The sequence below is a fragment of the Bos grunniens genome, chromosome X, assembly GCF_055505025.1.
Source record: "Bos grunniens cultivar Pamir isolate PY7600 chromosome X, Bosgru_T2T1.0, whole genome shotgun sequence".
In the NCBI taxonomy this organism is placed as follows: domain Eukaryota; kingdom Metazoa; phylum Chordata; class Mammalia; order Artiodactyla; family Bovidae; genus Bos; species Bos grunniens.
In genome coordinates this window covers 112,096,619-112,118,822 of record NC_141194.1, presented here as the reverse complement: position 1 = coordinate 112,118,822, position 22,204 = coordinate 112,096,619, and the positions used below count along the sequence as shown (strand labels likewise).

Below are 22,204 nucleotides of genomic sequence, written 5' to 3'. Positions count from 1 at the left end.
AGCTAAAGGTTTGCTCTGGACCCTTGTATCCTTGGCAAGACACTTACCCCTGCCTGGATCTTGATAGACTTCTGTGGCAAATAATACTGGCAGACGTCTTAAAGTGGTTTTTGAGCAAGTACAGGGTTCCAGGCCTACACCTGGCCTCGGTTGGTGGCAAAACATCTATGAGGTTGGATCAGGGCAGTGTTTGTGGGGCTTGAGAAAAAAGTGGATCCAGAGATGTTTCTGTGGTGGAAGAGGCCCAGTTAGTATATTATATGGGATTGGAGGTTAAAGGAAAGGAAACGGGATTCTCCAGGCAAGAACACTGGAGTGGGGTGCCATTTCCTTCTCCAATGCATGAAAGTGAAAAAGTGAAAGTGAAGTCGCTCAGTAATGTCCAACTCTTCGCAACCCCATGGACTGCAGCCTACCAGGCTCCTCCATCCGTGGGATTTTCCAGGCAAGAGTACTGGAGTGGGGTGCCGTTGCCTTCTCTGAAGGGAGAGGGAAAACTGAAGCTAATTTAGCAAGGGTTGTTTCACTCTTACAGGTTCTGTGTGCTTGTGTTTGGTTTCCTTTCTATTTCCTTTTTTAACATACTCAGCATGTTTTGCCCAAATTTTCCTTGCCTTTTTTATTTTGAAAATAGACTTTATTTTCACCTTTTCCTTTATAACCCTTTTAACCTTTGTAACCCTTTAAGATTTGAAAAAATATGTGAAAATAGCAGAAATCTCTATGTCCCTCACCCAGTCTCCCTTATTCCTAATATCCTGCAGTAATATGATACATTTATTACAATTAAGGAGGAAGTATTGATGCATTATTTGTTATCAACTAAAGCCCATGCTTTACTCAGATTTCTATAGGTTTTACCCATTCCCAGATCCTGGCAAGGAAACTACCCTAACATTTAGTTGTAATGTCTCCTTGGGTTCCTCTTAGCTTTAACATTTCTTTGCTTTGGATGATCTTGACAGTTTTGAGGAGTACTCGGTAGATGTTTTGCACCATGTCCCGTGACTGGTATTTGTCTGATATTTTACTCATGACTAGTCTGGGATGACAAGTTTGGGGGAGGAATTTTACAGATGTAAAATCCTATTCTCATCACTTGTATCAAGTGTATATATTATTAGCACAACTGATCACTGATGATGCTCTCATTGATCATGTGGCTGAGGTAGTGCTTGTCAGGTGTATGTGATAAAATGATTGTTGTATGTCCCCTCTCCATCCTGTCCTCTTTGGAAGAAAGTCATGATGTGCAGTCCATGCTTCAGGGGTGGGGAGTTATGCTCCACTTTCTACAAGTGGGAGTGTCTGCATAAACTGGGGTTTTTCTGTGTGGAACACTTGTCTATCCTTGTTTGTGTAATTAAGAAATTATTTATGTTTCTCAGTATGGAATCATGGTATCTTTATTACACTTTGGTTTAAAATCCAATACAACTTTATATATTTTTATTTTCAAATTGTTCTCGGATTGGCCATTGGGAGCTCTTCCTGTCAAATCCCTTTGTATATACCTTTGCCATATCCCTGGAAATGTTGCTTCCTCTTTTGAAAGTTTTTTGAGCACTTTTTTTTTCACACCGTACAAGATGCTTCAGGCTCATTTTCCATATTTCCTGTCCCAATTCTAGAATCATCAATTTTTCCATGGAGCCCTTGTTCCTTTTATTGCCGAATGGTATTGACAAAACTAGATCTGTGCACTGAGTGTGCTCATTGGTACTGAAGGGTCATTGCTTCTGGGCAACCGTTGGTTGACAGGGCAACGAATTATATGTGTACTTCTTATCCTGTGTTTATTTATATATCTAGAAATATTTTAGATGGTAATGATTTCACACGTATGACACCAAAAACACAGGCCAAAAAAAGAAAAACATAGATAAATTGGACCTCATCAAAAAAAAAAAAAAAGTCTGTGCATCAAAGAACACAATCAAGGAAGCTACCATATGATCCAGGAATTCAACTTCTGAGTGTATAGTCAAAAGGAAATGAAAATAGGATATTGAAAAGATATCTGCATTCCTACATTTATCACAACATTATTCACAATAGCCAAAATATGGATACAACCTAAGTGTCCGTCAGTGGATGAATGGATAAAGAAGATGCAAAATATTCAGTATACAGCCATGTGAGAGAAGAAAATCCTGCCATTTGAAACAACTTGGAAGGAGCTTGAGGGCATTATGCTAAGTAAAATAAGTGAGACAGAAAAGGATAAGTATGGTTTGTTTTCATTTACATGTGGAATCTAAAAGGACAAACTGGGACTTCCCTGGCAGTCCAGTGGCTAAGACTCTGCACTTCCAATGCAGGGAGCATGGATTTGATCCCTGGTTAGGGAACTAAGATCCCACACTGTTGTGCTGTTATTGTATTATCTAACTACTTGGTCATCTAGGCGAATCCATTCAAGGGAAGTACACAACAGAGTGAGGAAATTAAATAACCCCAACTCTGTGTGACAGGACCAGAAGGAGAGTCTCCTGGTAGCCAGAGTGAGGGCAGATAGTGGGGAAGAGCAAATGTGAGCAAGGGATCCCAGCAAGTTGTAGGAACTCCTGAGTTCAATCTGAGCTGTACATGCAGGAATCGCACCAGAGACAGAATATCAAAAGCGTGGAGAACTGAACCATTACCCAAGGGGCAGGCTGGGCCCTGCGTGATTCACAAATACTATGTATCACTGCATTAACCACAGCAAAATGAACATTTATTTCAAGCACATGTGAAACATTCAAGAAGATAGAAGCCTATATCCTCAAACTAAAAAAATTTAAATGATGCAGAGTATGTTCTCTGACAAGAAAAGAATCAAACTAGAAAACAAACAATATGAAAGGAGAAGAAAAATCTCAAAACACTTGGAAATTAAACAACCATCCACAGGTAAAAGAGAGATTCTCAAGAATGTAAAAACTACACTGGAATGAATTAAAATGAAAGGGCAACGTATTGGAATTTATGCTGCTGCTGCTGCTGCTGCTACTAAGTCGATTCAGTCGTGTCCAACTCTGTGTGACCCCATAGATGGAAGCCCACCACGCTCCCCTGTCCCCAGGATTCTCCAGGCAAGAACACTGGAGTGGGTTGCCATTGCCTTCTCCAATGCATGAAAGTGAAAAGTGAAAAGTGAAAGTGAAGTCGCTCAGTCGTGTCAGACTCTTAGCAACCCCATGGACTGCAGCCTACCAGGCTCCTCCGTCCATGGCATTTTCCAGGCAAGAGTACTGGAGTGGGGTGCCATTGCTTTCTCCGATTGGAATTTATGGGATACATCTAAATCAGTGTTGAGGGAAAATTATAGCATTTAATGCTTAGATTAAGAAAGAAGAAAGACCTCAATCAGTAATCTATGCTTCCACGTTAACTTAGAAAAAGAAGGAAAACTATACCCAAAGCAATCTGCAAACAAACACACCAAAAACAGAAGAGAAAAAAGAAATGAAATAAAAAATAAAGAAAAAAAATAATGGGAAAAAAAACTGGTTCGTTGAAAAGATCAACAAAATTGATAAAACTCTAGCCAGATAAATAAAATCAAAAGAGAAGACAAATGACTAATATCAGAAATGAAATACTATCACTACAGTTCTACAAGCCCTACACTAAAGATGTTGGAGGGATAAAAAGGAAACACTAAGAAAAAATCTATGTACTGTACGTAAGTTCAAGAACTTAAGTGGAATTTTAAAATTACTCAAACTCCAGAAACTACTCAACTCACCCCTGATGAAATGTATAACCTTTATAGTACCACAACTATTAGAGAACGGATATCACCTTTTAAAATTTTCTAAAAAGAAAATCTTTAGAACCTCAGAAATATCAAACAGCTCAAGCAGAAATTGTCAGAACCAACTTTATCAGAACTCTGAAAAATTGCCAAAACTTAGCAGCAACTAAGCTACCAAGATTGTGAGCTCCAATGGGTAAGGGTTACTTGTCATACTCTGTGGTCCTGGTGTCCACCATGGGCCTTGGCACTCAGTGGGAGATCAGAAAGTGTTCACTAAATAATATCTTTCTCGCGGCTCCTGCAATCTGGTTGGATCAACTTTATTTGACCCCCAATACATTTAACCAGAGAAGGCGATGGCACCCCACTCCAGTACTCTTTCCTGGAAAATCCCATGGACAGAGGAGCCTGGTAGGCTGCAGTCCACAGGGTCGCTAAGAGTCGGACACGACTGAATGACTTCACTTTCACTTTTCACTTTTCACTTTTCACTTTCATGCATTGGAGAAGGAAATGGCAACCCACTCCGGTGTTCTTGCCTGGAGAATCTCAGGGACGGGGGAGCCTGGTGGGCTTCCATCTATAGGGCCACACAGAGTCTGACATGACTGAAGCAACTTAGCAGCAGCATCAGTACATTTAACAGGTCTAACATGACCATAAACACAAACAGGAGCGGTGACACAAGTATATCTCTGCAAACATCTGTGGGAGAGGTCCCTGACACATAGCCAACAGAGACAGAACTATTTTAGCCCATGGGTAGCTTCAAAAAATTCCTTTTTTTTTTTTTTTCATGAAAATCTGATCACTGCTGTGAAAGAACAAAATGATGGCAAGAAAGAGCTCCTCACAGAATGACAAGCTGAGCCCGTGTCCTCCAAGTGCTGGGAGAACCAAAGTGGCATTTAGGAGGAAATGACCAACCAGGCACAATAGGAAGGCTATTTAGGTTTGGAGGAGTACAGTATTCTGTGACTTCCAGAAGTATAAAACCCAGTCCTTTCCTGAAATACCCTCTGGCACACTCAAGACACAGAGACCTGCCTCTTCTAACGGGATAAACGTTCTGGCCCTTCCCTTATAGTGTGTGTGTCAGATGTCAGCACACAGGAAACAAGTGCTGCACAGTGCCAGTTCCAGGCCTGGCCTTCCTGTCACTATTATCCAAAAGGGAGTGTATGAAACGAGCAGTTATAATTCTGTTCACTTTTGCTTAAGTCAAAAGGACCTGAGACTGTGTTTGGTTAGCAAATCCACCCTTCTAGCAACAGAGAGGTCAAGACAGTAAGGTGATAGATACCTAAGCACAAAAATAGGCCTAAGACCAAAATTCCTATGCAAATGAATGGTGCACATGACCACAGGTTAGAGAGTCCATAATACACAGTGAGGATGCTCAGCTGGTGTTTTCAGCTCCTCATCAAGACTTCATGCTTTCCTGGGTTTGGGGCCATGATGTCGAGCAGTCACTGGATGGAGTTTGATCTGAAAGCATAAAGAGAACACAGGTGAACTGAAAGTGTGTCTTATTGAAACAACTTGATCTCAAAATGAGCAAAGGATTGTTCTTAGATGGGAGTTTAAATGGTGCCCTTCTTTTGAGGTATTCATAAGTACATTGCAAACTGAGAACATTTAAGCTTTTCTCATATCCAGTGAGGATAGTATATAAGAAAACAGATCCAAATCCCACTCCCAAGAGGAACTGAGGAACATGAGACAGCCCAGGTGTGATCATGTCACTCTGCTGCTTATTTCTCTACCATCCATAAAATAAAAGCTTCCCAGGTGGCGCCAGTGGAAACAAACCTGCCTGCCAATGCCAGAGACATAAGAGATGCAGGTTTGATCCCTGGGTTGGGAAGATCCCCTGGAGAAGGAAATGGCAACCCACTCCAGTATTCTTGCCTGGAGAATCCCATGGACAGAGGACCCTGGAGGACTACAGTCCATAGGGTCGCAAAGAGTGTGACACAACTGAAGTGACTTAGCATGTAAAATAAGGCTCACACCCCTTCCTCTGATATTCAGGGTCCTTCAAATTGAACAGAAACCCCCATATGTTCTCTATTTACACCATGATCCCATTTATTGTTTCCCATGTTGGAAGATTTCTGTTTCACTGCAGGAAATAGGGCTGAATATTTTTTGTTGGGTTGCAATCTGTGTGACAAGTTAGCCACAGGTAGCAGTGATTTCTGGCTGGTTATTTAGGAAGTTTTTCAAGTGCTAGCTTCCTCTCTTCTTTATTTCTGCATCTGGGCTCAAGAGAGGAGAAAACCTGACAAACAGTACTTCAGCTAGGTGATCAAGGTCAATATCAATGGTGATAAATCATGTTGATAGAATGTGCCCTTGATATGATGTCATAAGAATGGCACTTTGTCTCTGGTCTTCCTCCCCAAAACTCTTTACCCAGTTTAATCCTTTGGACTAACACTTATTTGTATGATGACCGGATGTTGATTTTTATCAGATACTTTTCTGTATCAATGTAGGTCTGACTTTTCTCACTCAATCTGTTATTGTAATAAGGCAATCCTGGGCTTATGTATTCCCAGATCCATCCCTCATTCCTCCTTGCTCTGTTCTAGATTATACAGGGGCCGACTCCAGCAGGCTGCAGTCAAACTAGCCAACAGTTGGCTGCCATTTTGGTTCAGCTAACCAGAAACACCAGCAAGAGATTAGAAGCCTGGAAGACAGAGCAGTCAAACATTTTTTTCCTTCCTCTGCATCAGGTGGCTTGTCCTTCAATGGTTCCATATTCTTCATGGCTCCAGCCATTCACCCATGAGGTTGACCCATCATGGCTCTGAATCCTGTTGAATCCAACACCCAGGTTCTAGTAACACTGTCTCCTTTCCTTGTCCTTCCATCCTAGGGGTGAGTGATTTACTCGTGTTGCTAAAAATTGGGTTTCCCAATTCTCTCCTGCTTGTCTTCCTACCACTTTTGTAACCAACCCCTTGCATTAAGTTCCCTCCATGGTAAAAATTTACAGTGGTTTCTGTTTTCCTGGACAATCCTTGACTGTTACATGCACCCAATTATAATGACTGAATTTATTAAATTATAATAAATTATAATTTAAACTCCTTTGCATTCCTGGCGTAAACCCAGCTCTGTCACCAGAAGTTAAATGTTTGTCTCTTCTGTAATTAACAATAATAATAATAATAATAAAACAAAATACCCTGGGCTCTGAAACTTTCCCCAAATAATGTATCTTTCATCATCATCTTCACAGTCTTCTCAAAAATAATTTTTACACTCACTAGTTTTGGGGCATATATTGAAAAATTCCAACAGCATAAGTAATAAAGTGATTTAGTAAACTTGTAAAAAATAATTCAAGCAATATCAGATCAGATTAGATCAGATCAGCCGCTCAGTTATGTCCGACTCTTTGCTACCCCATGAATCGCAACACACCAGGCCTCCCTGTCCATCACCAACTCCCAGAGTTCACTCAGACTCACGTCCATCAAGTCAGCGATGCCATCCAGCCATCTCATCCTCTGTCATCCCCTTCTCCTCCTGCCCCCAATCCCTCCCAGCATCAGAGTCTTTTCCAATGAGTCAACTCTTCGCATGAGGTGGCCAAAGTACTGGAGTTTCAGCTTTAGCATCATTCCTTCAAGCAATATACATGGAGTTAAATAGCATGGCTTGTGCAACAGAGGCAAAATGGTGCTCAAAGGGAAATATATAGCCTTAAACAGATGTATTAGAAAATAAGAGCTATTTAAATCACCCAAGAAATTCAAGAAGCTAGGTAATGAACATCATATGAAACCTTAAGTAAGAGAAGGTAGGAAATAATGAAGATAAGTATAGAAATAACACATGTACACCCATGGCTGATTCATGTTGATATATGGCAAAAACAACTACAATATTGTAAAGTAATTAGCCTCCAATTAAAATAAATTAATTAATTAAAAAATAAAAATAAAATGCAATACAAAAAAAGAAAGAAAGCAATAAGGCCGAAAAACAAATGCCAATTACTTGAAAATATTTATGAACAGACTTTTTTTTTAAAAATATGAGCAGATACTAAAGAAAAAAATAACATGTAAACAATATAAGTTAAAACTGTATAAACTATAGATGCCAAAGATATTTAAATGATGTAAAAGCACAGCAACTATGCTTATATGATTCCCTCAAGAGAAGCAAATGGTGGACAAGGAAAAGTTTCTTCATGTAAAGCATATCAGGTAATAAACTAAAACTGAATGAGAGAATTTGCAAATTACCCCTCTGCAACCCCCAATGGGTAAAAGAAGGAGAGGATCATCAGTGACTGCCAACTCAGCACAAAGGACAAGAAACATTATGTTCTTCTTAATGGAAGTACATGCCATCACCTAGGTAGCAGTCTTGTAAATAAACAAGTTAATCAAACTTCTACCTGTAACTACCAATCTAAAGAACTGCTGAGGGGCCAAACGTGTAAATGACACCAAACTGTTTCATTCAACACAGTCTATATTATGGAAAACTTGAAAAATAAAAAAAACTGCTTTTTTCACAACAAAAGCTACAAGAAAAAAAGATGATGCAGGGGAAACCTATTGATTAAAAAAGACTCAAGGAACATTAAAAAAAATCACAATATATAGGAGGTATTTGTGATCCAAACAAACTAAAAAAAAAAAATTAATGTATAAGCTAAATGTGGAAAATTACTAGATATTTGCTCTTGTTAAAACATTTAAATTTTTAGGAATGATCATTGTTTTGGGTTTATGTTTTATAAAAGATTCCTTGTGTTTTAGAAATACATGCTGACATACTTAGAGATGAATCATCCTGATGTCTTAGACTACCTTCATATTAGTCCATTGGCAGAGATGTGGGGAGGGTGAGGGTACATTGGAACCAGACCGGCCAGGTACTGCAGATGATTGATGCTGGCTGCCAAGTATATAGTGTGCCTTATACCATTCTCTACTGCTGTATGTGTTTTACAGTATCTGTTATAATAATAAAGTTTTATTATAAATATCATGCAATTAAATTTGAAATTCTGGGTGAAATGGACAATTTTTTTAAAAGACCAAATCAGTCCATGAAGAAACAGGGAACTTTAAACAATACAAACTTTAACTGTAGTCAACACCCAAGCTACCTTCAAATGTTCCAAGACAGGCAGTTTGGGTGGGCAGTTCTACCAATGGTCAGGGTAAACTAATCTCCATCTTATGTAAACTCTTCTAAAGCACATACAAAAAAAAACTGGGAAATTAGTTAACTTATTCTCCCAGACCAGCTCTCCTTGACTATAAAACCAGATGAGTACTCCCACTCCTACCATGCAAAGAACACTTGAGCAAAGTTCACCCACACAGTAGCAAATATTCTAAGCAAACTAATAGCATATTCAATATAGCAGTGGATTACATGAACATACAGGTTATGGCTAAAGAATGAAAATATGATTCAAACTAGAAAATAGCTCAAGTATAATTCTCCACAATAACAGATTAGGGAAAAACATTGAAGCATGTCAATGGATGTGGGAATAGCCTCTGAAATCAATTCAACATGAGTACGACTTTTAACAAATTGAGATTAGAAAGGAACTTCCATTTCCTAATATCTACAGCAAACATACTTACACATGAAATGTTTGATGCATTCCCATTAAAGACAGGAACACATCAAAGATGCATGCTCTCCCTTGTACAATGCAAAAATTCTCTGGAACAGAGAGTTAGGACTGTGCATGTCAAAGGAAATGAGAAGTATGAATATTGAAAAAGATAATATTTTGTGACAATATGGTCATCCACATAGGGAATTCAAAGAAACCGATACATGGAATACTCAAATTAATAAAACGAGAAAAAACTTTGTATGGAAGATTACTACAGTAAAACCAAGAGCCTTGCCACATACACAAAGCACTATTTAGAAGATGTAATTTAAAAATGCCCCATTTGCAACACAAATCCAAAAATTACCTAAGAAGGCTAACAAAATATATAAAATCTTAATAGAGACTACAACACAAATTTATAGATAGATATCGAAGAAGGCAATGGCACCCCACTCCAGTACTCTTTCCTGGAAAATCCCATGGATGGAGGAGCCTGGTGGGCTGCAGTCCATGGGGTCATGAAGAGTCAGACACAACTGAGCGACTTCACTTTCATGCATTGGAGAAGGCAATGGCAACCCACTCCAGTGTTCTTGCCTGGAGAATCCCAGGGACGGGGGAGCCTGGTGGGCTGCCATCTATGGGGTCGCACAGAGTCGGACACGACTGAAGCGACTTAGCAGCAGCATGGGGAAAAAAGTCTCAAATAAATAGTCTCAAATAAAAAGTCTCTAGCAGTATACCATATTCATTTATGGGGGAAAACTGTTATAAAGGTTTCAAGTCTGCTTAAATTATTTACAGATTTAGTGCTTTACCTGTAGCTCTCAAGATGGTGGTGAAGTGTAGGCTGCTGTCTCTGTTCCCAAAATCTACCCTGGCAAACTAAAGAAGAGAAAATGAAGCAAATGAGAAGTACAATATCGACCACAAAAGCTAAATAACAAAACATGAGAAGCCTCTGGAGGAGACTGAATTCTGTGCTGAACAGGATAATAAAATAAAATGCAGGAGGAGAGACTGGGGGAGTTTCTGGGGTTAACAGTGTGAGAGATTCCTGCGCCGCCATCACAGGGCTAACAGCCGCCAGACCCTTTGAGCTCTGTCCTGTCCCTCAGGCCCATCCTGCAGCCCAACACACGGGGCTCTTCACACCTGCTCGCCTCCCAGATGAAGAACTGAAGCCACGGGGCTTGGGCATCTTCCCAGGACCACGTGCTAGTGAGGGCCAGGGTGGGCTCCGAGCCCTGGTCTCAATTTCTCTGGAGCTCCCACCCTTCCCGCCCCGCCCAGGCTGCGGCCCAACCTTCTGACCTCTCACGCCTTCCTCTCTCAGTGCTACACAATGCCTCTGAGGTGAGAAAAAGCAGGCCTGCGGAAGGAAGGGGTCAAGGAGAGTCAGAAGCACTGTGGGGCTGCTCTGGGGTTTGCTGAGAACTGACTGGCGTCTCTGTCCAGTCCCAGCGCCTCCCACGTGAGGGCAGCGCCCTGTCCCTGCTGCTGCCATGGGGCCTCCTGCCCAACTGAACCTGCCAGTCTGACCAGCTCCTCGCTGCTGCCCCTTCTGAAGGCTGCACAGGAGGATCTCCTGTCCTTCCCTACACAGAGCTTTCCAACTCCCTGCAGAAGTCCTCTGGCTGTCCCAGCCCTCACTCCAGAACCCCTCCGACACCTACAGTCCCTTGGCTTTGGATAGTAACCTTTAGACACCTGGTAATCCTTCTGGGCAACTTCAACATATTCTCCAAATGTTTTCCTGTTGGGTGTGTGAGTACTCTGATGTGCCACATAATCAGCAGGTTCTTTGGATATAAACCTGAAGTTAAAGAGAGGGATTTTTTAAAACCCCTGACATTTCTAGCTGGATTTTAATGGGATGTCTTCTTTGAAACTGGCCGCCGAACACATGCCCAGATGGATGAGCTTACTAGGTGGTCAAAACCCAAAGCCTCCATCCTACATGGTAGATGAGGAAGGGCCACAGAAGTGGAGCCAAGGTTTTCAAGGCTGAACTCTTGAAAACTGTGGGATCCTCCTCTGAGGTGAAGAAACAGTTTCTTCGTAGCTCAGATTTAAAAAAAAAAATTATCCATCTTTCCTTGGCCTCTTGTCTGGTACCTGACCCACAGGAATGTCATGGTTGTCAGTGTGCCTAATGGTACTTGGGCAGGTGCTCAGGCAAGTCCAGTTGTGTGGAGGCAGCTGAAACTCCCAGGAGAAGATAGCCTTGCATCAAAAGAGACCATTCTCATTCGACTGACCTTACAGTCAGTGTTACAGTCAGGATCGCAAAGGGAAGTACAGAAATGTGCTATGTGGTAACATGCAAATCCACCTGACAGACATTTACATGCTTCTCTTAAGATTAATGTGACACTGTGTTTGGAAACAACTGACATATAGGAGGCACTTAGGTATCTGGAGGATATCAAGGCAAATCTGGCTTTCCCAGAAACTCTTCCAAGAAATGAAGAAGCTAGTCATAACAAATGATAATGGCCACTCTTAATTGAGCACCTACTGTGGATCACTATACGAGAGAGACTACAAGTGCTTGTCCGTATCTTGTCTTCCTTTCCTCCGTCCCAGACACAGGGGACGCTACATCGCCTGTCCACTTGTAGTTAGGAAGGGTCATGTGACTAGCCATTACCATCGAGAGATACGAGAAGGAGCATTGTTGCTCACGTCTGGAGCCAGTATGCCATTTCTGTGCTTTCTCTTTCTCGCAGCAGCAAACATGGCTATCCAATGGTAGAACTCCAGAATGGAAACAGCATGGGAACTGGGGCCCCCTCAGATCAGAGTTAGTGTTAGTGGCTCAGTTGTGTCTGACCCTTTGTAACCCCATTTACTGAAGTTTGCCAGGCTCCTCTGATATTCTCCAGGCAAGAATACTGGAGTGGGTTGCCATTCTCTTCTCCAGGGGATCTTCCTGAACTAGGGATGGAACCTGCATCTCCTGTCTCGTGCGTTGCCAGCAGTTTCTTTACTGTCTGAGCCACCAGGGAACCCCAAGTTGAGCCATTTAAATTTCAGGTTTTGCCTGTTGTGTCAACTAGCAGTTACTTTATCTGATATACAGCAACTATTTTGGCTTCCCTGATGGCTCAGATGGTAAAGAAAACACCTGCAATGCAGGAGACCCAGGTTCAATCCCTGGGTTGGAAAGATTCCTTGGAGAAGAGCATGGCAACCCACTCCAGTATTCTTGCTTGGAGAATCCCATGGATAGAGGACGCTGGTGGGCTACACCCCATGGGGTCTCAAGGAGATGGACATGACTGAGTGACAATAACTAACAAATGTGCTGTTAGAGTTATTTATGTATTGTAATTACAATGATAATGGTGCATGCACTCTTCTTGAGAAAACTTTTAAAACTTCAGACAAATCATTTTTTCCCTCTACAAAGTTTCCTCAAAATTCAGCCCTGCCTTCAGAAATAACCACATCTAACAATCTGGTGTATGAATGTTAAAGCTGATTCTAGACTTTCACACATAATTGTTCGTGAGTCTGAGGTATGGGGGCTGATTATGACCATGATATGGCAGTGGCATGTGACAAGCTTTATATGGGCGGTGCTTTGACAGGATGGCATGTGAAGGGAAGTCCCTCACAGCAAGAGATCTTGCAGAGATCATGGCAAAGACTCACCACCCAGAAGGGCAAGATGCAAGAGAAGTCCCAGTGGAAAGGGAATCGGAGGGTGATGGGGAATCTCTGGGTCAGAGAGCTCCGAAAGGCAGCAGTGGCTTGAAGTCTTATGGGTTCCAGGTTATAGTTATCTCATCTATGCCCAGTTACTGTTATCTATGCCCATCAGGTTTGGGGTACAGTTTTTCAGAGTATGCCAAGAAAGCAGGTTCTAAATGGTGAAAATCAGTTTATTTGGACTACATTTAAAGTAATTAGATGTTTAAAAATTTGAGCTTCTTGGGGAATATTTTAGGGAAGGGCTCCATCTCACACTTCTGCAACCATTCTGTAGCACACTCCACTCCCAGCCCCAAGCTTAAGTTGCCTTCCTACTGTGCCTGATGGGTCATTTCCTCCTAAATGCCACCACAGCTCCCCCAGCACTTGAGGGACACTGGCTTAGCTTGTCATTCTATGAGCTGCTCTCTCTTGCCACCATCCTGTTCTTTCACAGCATTGATCTGATTTTCCTAGAAAATGGGACTTTTTACAGTTACCCATGGGCTAAAATGGTTTGTCTATGTTGGCTGTGTAAGTATCAGGCACCTCTCTTACAGATGTTTGCAGAAATGTACTTGCGTCATTGCTCCTGTTTGTGTTTATGGCCTTGTTGACATGTATTGGGGGCCAAATAAAGTTGATATGACCAGATCAGGTGATCTGTAAGTCATTTTCTGATTTTCTACTGAGTGCCCATGGGGGCCACCAGGACCACAGAGCATGACATGTAAACTCTGACTTGAGCAACTCATGATCCAATAGGCAATCTGGCCACATACACTTTACAGGATTCTTGAGGCAAGAATGGAGAAGGCAATGGCACCCCACTCCAGTACTTTTGCCTGGAAAATCCAGTGGATGGAAGAGCCTGGTAGGCTGCAGTCCATGGGGTCACACAGAGTCAGACACGACTGAAGCGACTTCACTTTCACTTTTCACTTTCATGCATTGGAGAAGGAAATGGCAACCCACTCCAGTGTTCTTGCCTGGAGAATCCCAGGGACAGAGGAGCCTGGTGAGCTGCCGTCTATGGGGTCGCACAGAGTCGGACGCGACTGAAGCGACTTAGCAGCAGCAGCAGCAGCAGCGAGGCAAGAATACTGGATTGAATTGGCATTTCTTCCTTTGGTGGACCATGTTTTGTCAGGACTCTTCACTGTGACCTGTCCGTCTTGGGTGGCCCTTCACAGCATGGCTCATAACTTCATTGAGTTATGCAAGCCCCTCTGCCTCGACAAAGCTGTGATCCATGAAGGGTACCTTGATGCTGGAAAAGACTGAAGGCAAAAGGAGAAGGAGGCTGCAGAGGATGAGATGGTTAGATAGCATCACCTAACCAGTGGGCATAAATTTGAGCAAACTCTCCAAGATAGTGGAGGACAGAGGAGCCTGGTGTGCTGCAGTCCATGGGTCGCAGAGTCGGACGTGACTTAGCAACTGAATAACAATAAATGGCCACATAACAAAGTTCCTTCTTTATGTTCTAGAAATACCAAGGCATATAGACAACAAAAATGGATAATCACAAATGTATTCGGTTTTGAGTGAGAATACTTAGTCAGACTTAGGTTTAAAAGAGTTGGCAAAGTACATGGCTATAAACAGGGACTCTGAATCCAGCCAGCCTGGATTTCAATCCTGACTCTTCCACTTCCCGGCTGAGTGATCTTGTGTAAGCTTTTGACCTCTCTGTGCCTCAGTTTCCTCATTTGTAAACCATGGATAGCAATAGTACCTAACTCATGGGGCAGTTTTGAGGACAAAACCAGGTAATATCTGTAAAGCACATTCAACAGCACCTGCCACATAGTAAATGCCAAGTGAGTGCTTATTAAACCAGCAAATTCTGACCTCACCAGACACTGCTGTGCAGCCTCAGGATTCTGTCATTCAGCTCGATTAACAGAACTTGGAAAGTCTGTAAAACAGGGCTAAAATGTGTGCTCCACTGAGATGTGATGAACCTGAAACACAGCCTCCTGCCAAGCATGGTGTATGGTTATCCTTATCCTTGATGGAGGCCTGGAAGCCCTCCAATCCTCCCATGCTCCAGAGGGTGTTACTGCACCTCTCGAATGTTCTACATGGATGCCTCCCTTCCCATGACTTAAGCCTCCAATAGCAGAACTGCAGGGTAAAACTTGCATTTCACTCTCCCAGTCATCTCTGTTGCCATTTCAGATCACAGAGGTCACAGTAATGATTTGAAACCAGATGACTGGTATTCCCTAGCCTCTTCTCATTTAGATAAATAAGTGTCAGTAGATCAACATCCTGACATGTGCTGCTCATCCCCAAACACTCATTTATGCTTTTTCCACACCCTGTCATGGGCATGTGCTTTTGTTATGCATCAAACACATCCTGCTGTTATAGCAGAGGCAACTGGGAGCCTTGGCCCGAGTGGGAAATTCAAATCAACAGGAATACTCATTATTTGCGATCAGCTTCTAATTAGTTCCATCATTTCTGTGCTCTTCTGAGCCTACCTCTGGGTTTTTTCATATGTCTGCTCCCCTGGTACTTGAAGATGCATGTTGCTTTCCGGCACTGGTGGTCAGTAGCCCAGGGTAGACAAAATAACCCAGCGCCTGCAAAGACAGTTCCCTACAGGGAAGGAGTGCCAGTGAGAAGAGCCAGACAGGCAGCTTCCTGCCATGCTCTCAGAAAAACAGCCATTGTAGGGACCACATCTGTTATAGGGACCCCAAACAAATTGCTTTAAAATTATTTGTGAATACATTAAAACTGCCATTACTTAAAATTGCCCAGCACATCAAGAAACTTTGCAGACCTCACCTTGGGGCTTAATTCCTGAATCATGTCAAGAGCTGCCACACTTTCAGGCACGTTGGAGGTAGCCAATGGACCGTGACCCAATCTCCTGGGAGATGTCAGGCTGGTGGAGGAGCTGAAGGCATGCTAGTGAATGCTAGCTGAAGGCATGCTAATGAGTTTGTCCACACCTGTGTTTTCACTTATAACATAATGGAAACGGCTCCTTCTGTCTTCCCTGCCACCTTTGCTTTGAGATGTATGTGATGTTGAACCTGGAAAGGCCCTGAGGGATTTTATATGGCAGGAAAGGTTAGGTTATTCTGGTCCTCCATGACTGACTCTCTATGAGTTTTCTGATCTAATCTTCAGATGGTATGATGGTCACTCCTGATAAATGTATATCAATACCAGTGTACTCCGTTCAGTTCAGTTCAGTCGCTCAGTCATGTCCGACTCTTTGCGACCCCATGAATTGCAGTACGCCAGGCCTCCCAGTCCATCACCAACTCCCGGAGTTTACCCAAACTCATGTCCATCGAGTCAATGATGCCATCCAGCCATCTCATCCTCTGTCATATCCTTCTCCTCCTGCCCCCAATCCTTCCCAGCACCAGGGTCTTTTCCAATGAGTCAACTCTTTGCATGAGGTGACCAAAGTATTGGAGTTTCAGTCTCAGCATCAGTGCTTCCAGTGAACACCCAGGACTGATCTCCTTTAGGATGGACTGGCTGATCTCCTTGCAGTCCAAGGGACTCTCAAGAGACTTCTTCAACACCACACTTCAAAAGCATCAATTCTTTGGTGTTCAGCTTTCTTCACAGTCCAACTCTCACATCCATATATGACCACTGGAAAAACCATAGCCTTGACTAGATGGACCTTTGTTGGCAAAGTAATGTCTCTGCTTTTGAATATGCTATCTAGGTTGGTCATAACTTTCCTTCCAGGGAGTAAACGTCTTTTAATTTCATGGCTGCAATCACCATCTGTAGTGATTTTGGAGCCCCCAAAAATAAAGTCTGACACTGTTTCCACTGTTTCCCCATCTATTTCCCACGAAGTGATGGGACCAGATGCCATGATCTTAGTTTTCTGAATGTTGAGCTTTAAGCCAACTTTTTCACTCTCCACTTTCACTTTCATCAAGAGGCTTTTTAGTTCCTCTTCACTTTCTGCCATAAGGGTGGTGTCATCTGCATATCTGAAGTTATTGATATTTCTCCCAGCAATCTTGATTCCAGCTTGTGCTTCTTCCAGCCCAGTGTTTCTCATGATGTACTCTGCATATAAGTTAAATAAGCAGGGTGACAATATACAGCCTTGACATACTCCTTTTCCTATTTGGAACCAGTCTGTTGTTCCATGTTCAGTTCTAACTGTTGCTTCCTGACCTGCATATAGGTTTCTCAAGAGGCAGATCAGGTAGTCTGGTATTCGCATCTCTTTCAGAATTTTCCACAGTTTATTGTGATCCACATAGTCAAAGACTTTGGCATAGTCAATAAAGCAGAAATAGATGTTTTTCTGGCACTCTCTTGCTGTTTTGATGATCCAGTGGATGTTGGCAATTTGATCTCTGGTTCCTCTGCCTTTTCTAAAACCAGCTTGAACATCTGGAAGTTCACGGTTCATGTATTGCTGAAGCCTGGCTTCGACACTTTTGAGCATTACTTTATTAGCGTGTGGGGTGGTGGCTGAGAGCAGCTACCCCACGTCTGAGGTCAGAGGTGGTATCCGAGAGGAGCAACCCCACGTCCAAGAAGCGGTGGCTGCGTGGGTGCAGGAGGACAGAAAGGAGCTACTCCACATTCAAGGTCAGGAGGGGTGACCTCGTCCAAGGTAAGGAGCAGCGGCTGAGCTTTGCTGGAGCAGTTGTGAAGAGATACCCCAGGTCCAAGGTAAGAGAAACCCAAGTAAGATAGTAGGTGTTGTGAGAGGGCATCAGAGGGCAAATACACTGCAACCATAATCAGAGAAAACTGGCCAATCTGATCACACGGACCACAGCCTTGTCTAACTCAGAGAAATCAAGCCATGCCGTGCGGGGCCACCCAAGACAGGCGGGTCATGGTGGAGAGGTCAGACAGAAAGGGGTTCACTGGAGAAGGGAATGGCAAACCACTTCCGTATTCTTGCCTTGAGAACCCCATGAATAGTATGAAAAGGCAAAATGATAGGATACTGAAAGAGGAACTCCCCAGGTCAGTAAGTGCCCAATATGCTACTGGAGATCAGTGGAGAAATAACTCCAGAAAGAATGAAGGGATGGAGCCAAAGCAAAAACAATACCCAGTTGTAGATGTGACTGGTGATAGAAGCAAGGTCCAATGCTGTAAAGAGCAATATTGCATGGGAACCTGGAATGGCAGGTCCATGAATCAAGGCAAATTGGAAGTGGTCAAACAAGAGATGGCAAGAGTGAATGTCAACATTCTAGGAATAAGCCAACTAAAATGGACTGAAATGGGTGAATTTAACTCAGATGGCCATTATATCTACTACTGTGGGCAGGAATCCCTTAGAAGAAATGGAGTAGCCATCATGGTCAACAAAAGAGTCTGAAATGCAGTACTTGTCTGCAATCTCAAAAATGACAGAATGATCTCTGTTCATTTCCAAGACAAACCATTCAATATCACGGTAATCCAAGCCTATGCCCCAACCAGTAACGCTGAAGAAGCTGAAACTGAACGGTTCTATGAAGACCTACAAGACCTTTTAGAACTAACACCCAAAATAGATGTCCTTTTAATTATAGGGAACTGGAATGCAAAAGTAGGAAGTCAAGAAACACCTGGAGTAACAGGCAAATTTGGCCTTGGAGTACTGAATGAAGCAGGGCAAAGGCTAATAGAGTTTTGCCAAGAGAACGCACTGGTCATAGCAAACCAATGTACTAGTGTATACCAATATATTGGTATGTACCAGTGTACCAATTTATACAGATATAAATCCAAATGTACAATAATTAATGAATAAACAGAATGTGTATCTATGCAGGGCTTCCCTGATAGCTTAGTTGGTCAATGACATATTATTCAACCATTAAGAAGGATTGAACTAAAAACTTAAGGGGAAAGAAAGAAGGATGTACTGATACTTGTTCCAACCTGAACCAACCTTTAACAATTTGAATGGGGTAAGTTCCAGAGAATGGCTTTTCTTCCTAGAGAAGGATGTGATGGGTAATTTCTAGCTAGTGATTTTCTAGAGGGGGATTCAGATGTGGGGTAGGGCTTGGGAGTAGATGTATATTACACTCATATACACGTGAAAGGTTCTCTCTGGTTGAATTTACTGATACAACACCTAGAAGAGGATATAACATTTTAACAGGATAACTTTTGGAAGGATATGAAGAAAGTGCAACCTACAGCTTTAGTCATTTGCTTGTCTCTGATAACAGCTGCAACTCACCTACAGCCTCCAATCCATGACAGGGCAGCAGAATTCCCAGGGATCTTGCTGTTCAGGCTGAAGGGACATAGCAAAAAGACAGGTATTCCAAAGGCCTGTGTGAGGCATCCGCTGATTGGTTGTCAGCTGCAGAGCCAAGAGTAACATCAGCACCCCAAACGTGTGGTTCCCTAGCACCCACTGTGTTTGTTAACTTCCCTGAACAAGCACCAGCAGATGGTAGGGGAGGCCAGCCTGGGATCAATACTGTAGGGTGATAACATCTGTGCGGGGCTTTGGGGTTGGGGGAGTTGAAGTTCTAAGCTCACTGACCTGCTTCAGGGATCCAAATCCCCTGTCAGTGCCGCATGGCACAAGTTGATTCTCGAGGAGGGACTGGAAGAAGGAAAACTCCATAATCCATGTCACACCCCAAGGTTTGAACACATAGTTGTAATTGGTTCAGAGGCTGTTCTTTAAGCTGAGCTAGGAGCTGAGGAGGCTCTGGTTTGCACAGTGAGGCAGGGACCTGTTTATGTGTACAAGCTGACTTTCACACATATTCTGGTCAGTATGCCACAGGCTTTGCGTAGACCCCATCTGTGGGCACAAATAACTTCGCCAAGTGAGAACAAAGCCAGTGGCCTCTGCAAAAACCAAAGCTACAAGTGAAGCCTCAAGAGATATAACTACGCTACTGCTCTCTGAGCTCTTTCTCTGAGCCAGGCCCTTGGTTAGACACATTGGGCAGTAGGATGAGAGGAAGGAAAATCAAGGAGGCAATGTTATCAGGAGCCAGGAACACAGGCCTAGGGAACCTCTGTGCCCCAGGGCCCATGACATGTTAATGAGGTCACTGGCCTCTTACCTGGCCAGAACTGGATCGGCTTTGTGTCTCCTCTCCTTCTCCCACCCACACCAGTACCTAAGCCTCCACACTCATCCAGCCACCAAGGTCCCCCAGTTCTAAGTCAGAGATGTCTAGAACCCATTTTCTCCCATGGCCACGGGCTGAATTCAGGCCTTCATTCTTTCTGGTCTTCTAACTGCTCTCTACTCCCAGGACCTCAAATCTGTCCTCCACACTGCTGATGAGGAAGTATCTAGAAGCACTGACAGGACCACTGAGATAGGCTGTGAGCTTTCTGTAGGTAAGGGGAGGAAGTTTCCAGTTCAAAAGCAGCCCACATCATCAGCGTTGGACAGCCACTCTGGCACTCTACCCTGCAGCCTAAAGGGCGGAACAACAGGCACGGAGCTGCCTGCCACTCCCGGGGAAGTGGGCAGTCAAGAAGTGGGCCACCCAGAAATGCGGACCTTGTGCCTCCTCTGCCCTCTATGCAAATGCCCAGTGCTTCCGGCCCGACTCTTAAAAATAGTCTTTGCACTTCATGTAGCACCTTTCATCGGAGGATTTCACAAAAGAAACTCAAAGCAATCTGCTCAGAGACCTGGATCACAGGCTTCCTTTTCCCAGCCATGTCTGAGGGCAGGAGGAGAAGACAGGCGAGCAGGGCCCTGGTACTTCCTTGGAGACTTTCTTCTGCTTGGGAATTCCTTCCTGGCCCTCTGAAATCTAAAGTATAATCCCATTTAATATGAAGAATAGAAACAAATAGCACTGTGTGTTTGAGCATGAGACCGAGGGGCAGCGGTGAGGGGCAAAGAAAGTCGGGAAGAACTGAATGGTTACCAGTGTTACTTCCTCTGGGAAGGAGGATGGGGGCGGGCTATGTGGAATGATTGCTCCTTTCACTTCTGGGCTGTATGATTTTTTTTTTCCAGAAAGTATATTTATTGCTTGGGTAATATTAAAAAAAATCTATTTGTAGTGTATCATGAATATTGGTGAAAAAAGTAATGAAGCATTTTGGTGGGGCAGTAAACCAGTACCATGCAAATCTCAAACCACTAAAATATTAAACAAGTAACGACCATTTATATTGAATATAAATATAAATGAATATTGCCCCTGCTTCTTCAAAACAAGCTTTAGATGCTGCTTTTCTTGGACTTAAAGACATGGAAAGGAAAATATTTTTAGTATTAGGCTATTAATAGAAGATACTCATATCCTGCTTGCACTGGTAGTTACACAGCTTAATGTGTTTGTCAAAACTTAGCATTGTATGCTGAAAATAGTGAATTTTACTCCATGTAACTTATGCCTCCAAAATAAGTAAAACAGGTTATCATTAGAGGACGGTTGGCAGTCCACAAGAACTACCACCGCTCATTGCAGATTTTCTCCATGGAAGACTGTTTATCAGCTTAAATACAGTATTTCATGTATTCCTCTCAATGAGCCTGACACCATCATTAATTCTCTTTTACAGATAAAATAGTAGATGCTTGGAGATGTAATGTGCGCAGTGGCACAGCTGGTAAGCAGCTGGTCTGGAACGGGAATCCGGCTCTCACACCATGCGCCCGCACCACCCTACACATGTCCATCCAGAGGATCCACTGCAGATGCCGTACTCCCTCCTTCTGACACCCTTGGCCTCTCCAGGGAGAATCTGGAGTGAACTCACTTCAGGTCTCTACTCAACCGTGTCTTTGGGTCTGCCTTCATGTCTGAGTGATGCCGAGGCCACCAAAGGCAGCAGCCTTGCACTCCCTGCCCACCTTCCCACCTACTTCTCCCAGAGCAGCCTCAGTGGAAGATGCCCCAGTGTCCACCTGGTCACGTTCTGACTAACCATCTGCCCACAGATGGATCTGCCCCATCAGAAGAGCAGAACTAGAAGCGGTTGATCTAACTAGCGTGGTCCAGCTTCTATTACTCCATGTCCACCAGAGAATTCATCCCCGGTGCACCCTTTAATCTCCCAGGCCATGCTTAGCCAGTCAGGAACCGCATTGTGGGACTGAATCTCATTCGAGGCAACTCAGGACACAGCAGTGATGTGTCAAATCACGACTTGCTTGCTGGTGTACAGGCTCAAGCAACCCCAGAGTTCTACTT

At 43.3% G+C, this 22,204-nt stretch overlaps 1 long non-coding RNA gene across 2 annotated transcripts; it reads right to left on the bottom strand.

The window, feature by feature from the left end:
* Positions 1-4,486: 4,486 nt before the first annotated feature.
* On the bottom strand, positions 4,487-19,328 carry LOC147341187 (uncharacterized). 2 transcript variants are annotated; one of them, XR_015158389.1, is made up of 3 exons: positions 19,258-19,328; positions 10,178-10,244; positions 4,487-5,233 (listed from the first exon to the last, which is right to left on the bottom strand). It is a non-coding gene; the product is annotated as an uncharacterized LOC147341187 (long non-coding RNA). The 2 variants fall into 2 exon arrangements; XR_015158390.1 differs by lacking the exon at positions 19,258-19,328 and adding an exon at positions 15,551-15,756.
* Between the last annotated feature and the right edge of the window lie 2,876 nt (positions 19,329-22,204).